The sequence below is a fragment of the Notechis scutatus genome, chromosome 1 (assembly GCF_049901735.1).
Source record: "Notechis scutatus isolate UNSWTSFEM ecotype Mainland chromosome 1, rNotScu1.2, whole genome shotgun sequence".
Classification (NCBI taxonomy): Eukaryota; Metazoa; Chordata; class Lepidosauria; order Squamata; family Elapidae; genus Notechis; species Notechis scutatus.
Genome location: NC_142009.1, coordinates 2,057,271 through 2,063,116, shown reverse-complemented (window position 1 = coordinate 2,063,116; position 5,846 = coordinate 2,057,271). Strand labels below are relative to the sequence as shown.

General features: G+C 46.3%; 1 protein-coding gene across 4 annotated transcripts in view; it reads left to right on the top strand.

The window, feature by feature from the left end:
• The window catches only part of FLOT2 (flotillin 2), a 51,071-nt gene extending 50,990 nt beyond the window's left edge, over nucleotides 1-81 (top strand). For all 4 annotated transcript variants that reach the window (XM_087955714.1, XM_087955717.1, XM_087955725.1 and 1 more), the window contains one exon: nucleotides 1-81. This exon is cut by the window's left edge and continues 1,527 nt beyond it. The gene's annotated coding sequence lies outside the window, so the exon portion shown is untranslated.
• The last annotated feature ends 5,765 nt before the right edge of the window (nucleotides 82-5,846 follow it).

Here is a 5,846-nt window from a genome sequence, read left to right as displayed (position 1 = left end):
CCAAACGTGGCCGGGAACTCTTCATTTAGCCAAATGTGAAATTATAACAGACAATAAAGTTGTTATTGTGATCTTGCTAAAGCCACTCGTGGTCTTGTCTCGGGGTGGGGGGGGTGCTTCTGGCAGGAGCACCAGTTGAGGGTCTGGGAGCCGCCTTCTTCCCCTGACTAGCCAAAAGACCCCCCTCCCCCTTCCGTGGCTCTGATGATCTCTATCTGTGTGTCTCTGCCTGCCTCTCTATCATCTGTGTATCTGTCTATCTATCTATCTGTCTGTCTATCCATCTATCATCTATCTATCTATCTATCTATCTATCTATCTATGTCTGTCTATCATCTATCATCTATCTATCTATCTATCTATCTATCTATGTCTGTCTATCATCTATCATCTATCTATCTATCTATCTATCTATCTATCTATCTATCTATCTATGTCTGTCTATCTATCATCTATATCTATCATCTATCTATGACCTATGTCTATCATCTATGTAACATCTATCATCAATATCTATCTATCTATCTATCTATCTATCTATCTATCTATCCATGTAACTATCTAAACATCTATCTATCTATCTCTATCTATCATCTATCTGTCTGTCTGTCTGTCTGTCTGTCTGTCTGTCTGTCTATCTACCTACCTATCCTTAGTAAGGCCACATCTAGAGTCCTGCATCCAGTTTTGGACACCATACTATAAAAAAAAGAGGTTGAGACTCTAGAAAAAGTGCAGAGAAGAGCAACCAGGATGATGAGGGGACTGGAGGCTAAAACATATAAAGAACAGTTGCAGGAACTGGGCCTGGCTGGTCTATGGAAGAGAAGGACCAGGGGAGACAGGAGAGCAGCCTTCCAATATTTGAGGGGCTGCCCCAGAAAGGAGGAAGGGGTCAAGCTATTTTCCAAAGCACCTTTGAAGGCCAGACAAGGAATAATGGATGGAAACTGACCAAGGAGAGATTCAACCTAGAACTAAGGAGGAATTTCCTAACAGGGAGGACAATTAACCAGTGGAACTGCTGGCCACCAGAAATCGTGGGTGCTCCATCACTGGAGGTTTTTAAGAAGAGATTGGACAACCATTTGTCTGGAATAGAATAGAATAGAATAGAATAATTAGAATAGAATAGAATAGAATAGAATAGAATAGAATAGAATCACAAGAGTTGGAAGGCACCTTGGAGGTCTTCTAGTCCAACCCCCTGCCTAGGCAGGAAACCCTACATCACTTCAGACAAAGGGTTGTCCAATCTCTTCTTAAAAGCTTCCAGCGTTGCAGCATTCACAACTTCTGGAGGCAAGTAGTTCCCCTGGTTAATTGTTCTAATTGTCAGGAAATTCCTCCTTAGTTCTAAGTTGATTTAGGGCAGAGGTCTGCAAACTTGGCAACTTTTGAGACTTGGGGGACATGTCTTAAATAACCTTTAAATTACCTTTAATATTGATTACCTTTAAATAAGACATAATATGAATAAAAATTAGTAAGAATTGAGGTATGCCCTAAAGGATAATATGGAACTGAAATTAAAGTCTAATGATTGTATAGTAATAATAAAATATATAGAAAGTTAATGAATGCAGTGTGAACGTAAATTTAAAAGAAAATAACTATAGAGATTGTGCACAAGATATATGTACCCACCGACACATTTAAGAGGAAAATAAATTTTCCTCTTAAATTTATAATTGAAAGAAGGTTTTATTTGTTTTATGTGTTATATTTTGTTTTTGTTTTTTTGTTAAAAATAAAAAAAAATACTTATAAAAAAAAGAGTTGGGGACTTCAACTCCCAGAATTCTCCAGCCAGCTGGCTGGAGAATTATGGGAGTTAAAGTCCCCAAGTCTTAAAAGCTGCCAAGTTTGGGGACCCTCTGATTTAAGGTATCCTGTTTGAGCAAGGGGCTGGACTAGAAGACCTCCAAGGTCCCTTCCAACCTCCTGATTCTGTCATTTCCCCCGCCAGCAGAATTCTGGGATTTGAAGTCACCCATCTGGTGGGTCCGTTGCTAGGACCAACGATGGCCATTAGAGCCGAGGTGGGGGGTTGGAGGGCGTCGGTCCCTGGTCCCTCTGATAACCTCTGGGACTAGTGACACTCCAGCTTCTGTTCGGGGGGAGGGGCAGCTTGCCCTCGGGCGGGGCATCCCAGGTGGAGCTACTGATAAGGCCGGATAGGGTCCTTTTCGGACTCCTCGTTGGGGGGGTCCTTATCTGGGAAGAAGCAGCTGGGGGGGCCCTCCTGGGCAGGGCAGAAAGAGGAGCAGCCGCTGGGGACCGATAACCGGCGTCATTCTCTTGGCGCCACCCGCCTTGGGTGGATCAGCCAGGAAGGCCCTCCCCTGGCATGCATAGTTTGCACACCCACATGTCTTGGGGAGGGGGCACAAACCTGCCACCTCCCCCCAGTTCATCTTCAATCAGCAGCACCCCTAAATCCCGTGGCTTTGACCTGGAGCGGAGGTGCCAGTTTCTGTGCCAGGCCAACTGGATTGGGGCCCCAAGGCAGCAGGGACTTTTTCCCTGGCCCGTCTCTTAAGATCGTCAGGGGTCTCCAACCTGAAGACTGGTGGGCTTCAACTCCCAGAATTCCCCAGCCAGCAGAGCTCCTGCTTGAGCAGGGGGTTGGACTAGTTGACCTCCCAGGTCCCCTCCAACTCTTGTCCTTCTCTTATCCTGGGTTAAGCCCTTCAATCAGCTGGCTTTTTAGGGTGTAAGACCGGAGCCTAAACAGTGGGCCCTGATAGGGTCACAAATGTGAAATAAACAGGGATATTAATTTAATAAAATAAATATATTTTCTTTTTTTAAAAAAAACAAACTTGCATTCCATTGTGTCCGATTCTCAGAAACTCCCAGGATGGATTTTTCCCGCAGTTTTCTTGCCAAGGGTTGTTGTTTTTTTCCAGAAGCGGTTTGCCATTGTCTCCTTCCTAAGGCAGAGAGAGAGCGGCTGGCCCAAGGACACCCAGTTTGTGTTTAGTGCAGTGGTCGCCAACCGGTGGGCCAGGGAACACTGGTGGTCCGCGAGAAAATGTTGGTGGTCCACAGAGAAATGTCACCCCCAAAGCAATTAATCCAGGCTGCGCGGGAACACAAGGCTTGCGTCGCTTGCAGGGGGGGGGAACTTGCCCCACACACCCCACGCTCCTGGCCTGGCCACCGGGCTGCTTCTTTCTTCGTCTGCTTTTGGCTGCACGCAAGGAAAGTCGCCAAAGTCTTTCTTTCTCTCCTCAAAACTCCACCAGAAAGGAGTCTTTGGGACCCTGCAAGGCCTCCTGCCCCAAGAGGCTCACAAAGACTCATTTCTGGCGGAGTTTTGGGGGGAGAGAAAGAAAGACTTCTGCGGCTTCTGCTGCTTTCCTTGCATGAAGCCAAAAGTCTCTCTCTTTCTCTCTCTCCTTCTCTCCCACCAACACCAGCAAGCCACCATCAGTCAAAACTCATATTAGTGGTCCCTGGGATTTAAACTTATGAGTTTGGTGGTCCCTGAGGTCCAAAAGGTTGGCGACCCCTGGTTTAGTGCCCAAGGCAGGACTAGAACTCGCTGTCTCAGTATCTGACCTGGTGCCTTAACCGCCATCCCCAAATTGGCCCTCAAACAAAGATCTATAACCGTGATGGTAACCTATGGCAAGCGTGCCATCTCTGCCGCCACGCAAGCCGTTGCCCCAGCTCAGTTCCACTGCGCATGCACACGTGCCTCCCGCCAACCAGCTAATTGTTGGGTATCTGCCATGCATGCGCAGCGGCGGGGCGTGTGCGGGAGACGCGCACGCGTGCACAGAGGCACGCAGCGTGCACAGGGTTGGGGGTGCATTTGCAGGGGGCGAGGGGGGGTCATACGCGCATTGCATTATGGGTGCAGGCACACCAGTGCACGCACCCACTTTAGGCACGCGAGAACAAAAAGGTGAGAGCCATCACTGGTCTATAAATACCGAAAAGGCTGTTCTTTGCTCTTCTGAAACCCATCAGGACTAGTGGCATGAAATTACATTAAATACAGCATTCTGGGACACAGGACCCTTTTGCATCCCAGCAAACTGTATTTGGAGTGCAGGTAAGTCCTTGACTCACAACCACAACTGAGCCCAGCATTTCTGCTGCAAAGCAAGGCAGTTATCACATGAGTTTTGCCCCGTTTTACGACCTTTCTTGTCACCGTTGTTAAGTGAACAGCTTGCCCTCAGAAGACGTGGGAGCGTCATCCCTGGAGGCTTCCAAGAAGAGACTAGACTGTCATCTGTCACAAACGGTGTAGGGTCTTTTGCTTGGGCGGGGGGTTGGACTAGATGACCTACAAGGTCCCTTCCAACTCTGACCATCTGTTATCTGTGAATCTCTGCAGTTGTTAAGCGAGTAATACGGTTGTAAAATGAATCTGCCTTCCCCACGAACTTTGATGGTCAGAAGCTGGCAAACAGCGATCACATGGCCCCGTCATAAATACGAGTCCATTGCCAAGCCATTGCCAATTTTGATCACTAGGAACACTGCAACGGTCGTCAAGTGTGAAAAACGGTCACGCGCCAGTTTTTTCCAGTGTTGTTGCAACTTTGAACAGTCTCTAAGCGAATTGTCGTAAGACGAGGACTACGTGGACTGCTGCTATCCAGGCTGCCTCGTTCCAAAAAGTGCACAAAAATTGTTTTCTCCCATCTTGGCAAAGTTAAAAGGCGGCTGGACTTCAACTCCCAGAATTCTCCAGCCGGGAAAGTGGAGGATTCTGGGAGTTGAAGTCCACAAGTCTACAGTTCAAGTTTTTAATTTTTTAATTTTTTTTTTGACAAACATATCAATGCATGAACAGTGTGGAACCAGATTGTTATACATTTTGGGACCAATAAAATAGTATGAGCCATATTTGTTCCATTTCACAAGCTTATATAATTCTACTAATAATACACATTTTCGGGTTAAATTATAACCTTTCATGACTTCACCATTCAGCATTCCAATGTGTTATTTTCATACCAATCCCCCAATTCTCATACCTTTTAATACAAATAAATAAACTATTATTAATAATATGTATTGAGCAAGCTTGTATCATTCCAATAATAATGTTCAACTTATAATCCTCCTTGATTTGATGATTCAGTAGTTCAATATGTTCTTCTTATGTCAGTCACCGTATTCTACATGTCATAGATTTTAATACAAATGAAGTATTTTTAATCATATTTGTTAACATTTAGCAAACATACACATGCATACTGAATATGTCCACAAGTCTTACGCCTAATTCAGAGGCCTCCAAACTTGGCCACTTTAAGACCGGTGGATTTCAACTCCCAGAATTCTCCAGCCAGCCTAGCGTAGGGACCTTGGAGGTCAATTAGTCCAGCCCCCTGCTTAAGCAGGAGATCCTGGGCATAGCTGGCTGGGGAATTCTGGGAGCTAAAGTCCACCGGTCTTAAAGTGGGGTCAAGGTTGCTGCTCTCGTTGAGCCGTAAGAGTCATTGCTGACTTGGTGTCACATAATCAAAGCATTGAGCAATGACCACCCGGGAACTCTTGGCCCACAAACTCACCTGGGAATGTGCACAGTTAACCCGGCTCTGGCACACATAGTGGCAAGCAGAGCAAGTGTGGCAGACAAAGGAAGGACTAGATGGCCTCAGGAGGGCTCGACGAGGGAGGGCAAGGCCGATCAGGCGCTTGCTGAACCCCAAGTTTTACGAGCATCATGCCCAGCAATTGGGCCAAAGCCTTTCCTTGAAAACCAAAGGAAGAGAGAGAGAGAGAGAGATCATTCAGTAACAGGTGGTCCTCGAGATACGATCAGAATCGAGCCCAAAATTTGGGTTGCCAAGGGAAACACTTGTCCAAGTGAGGTT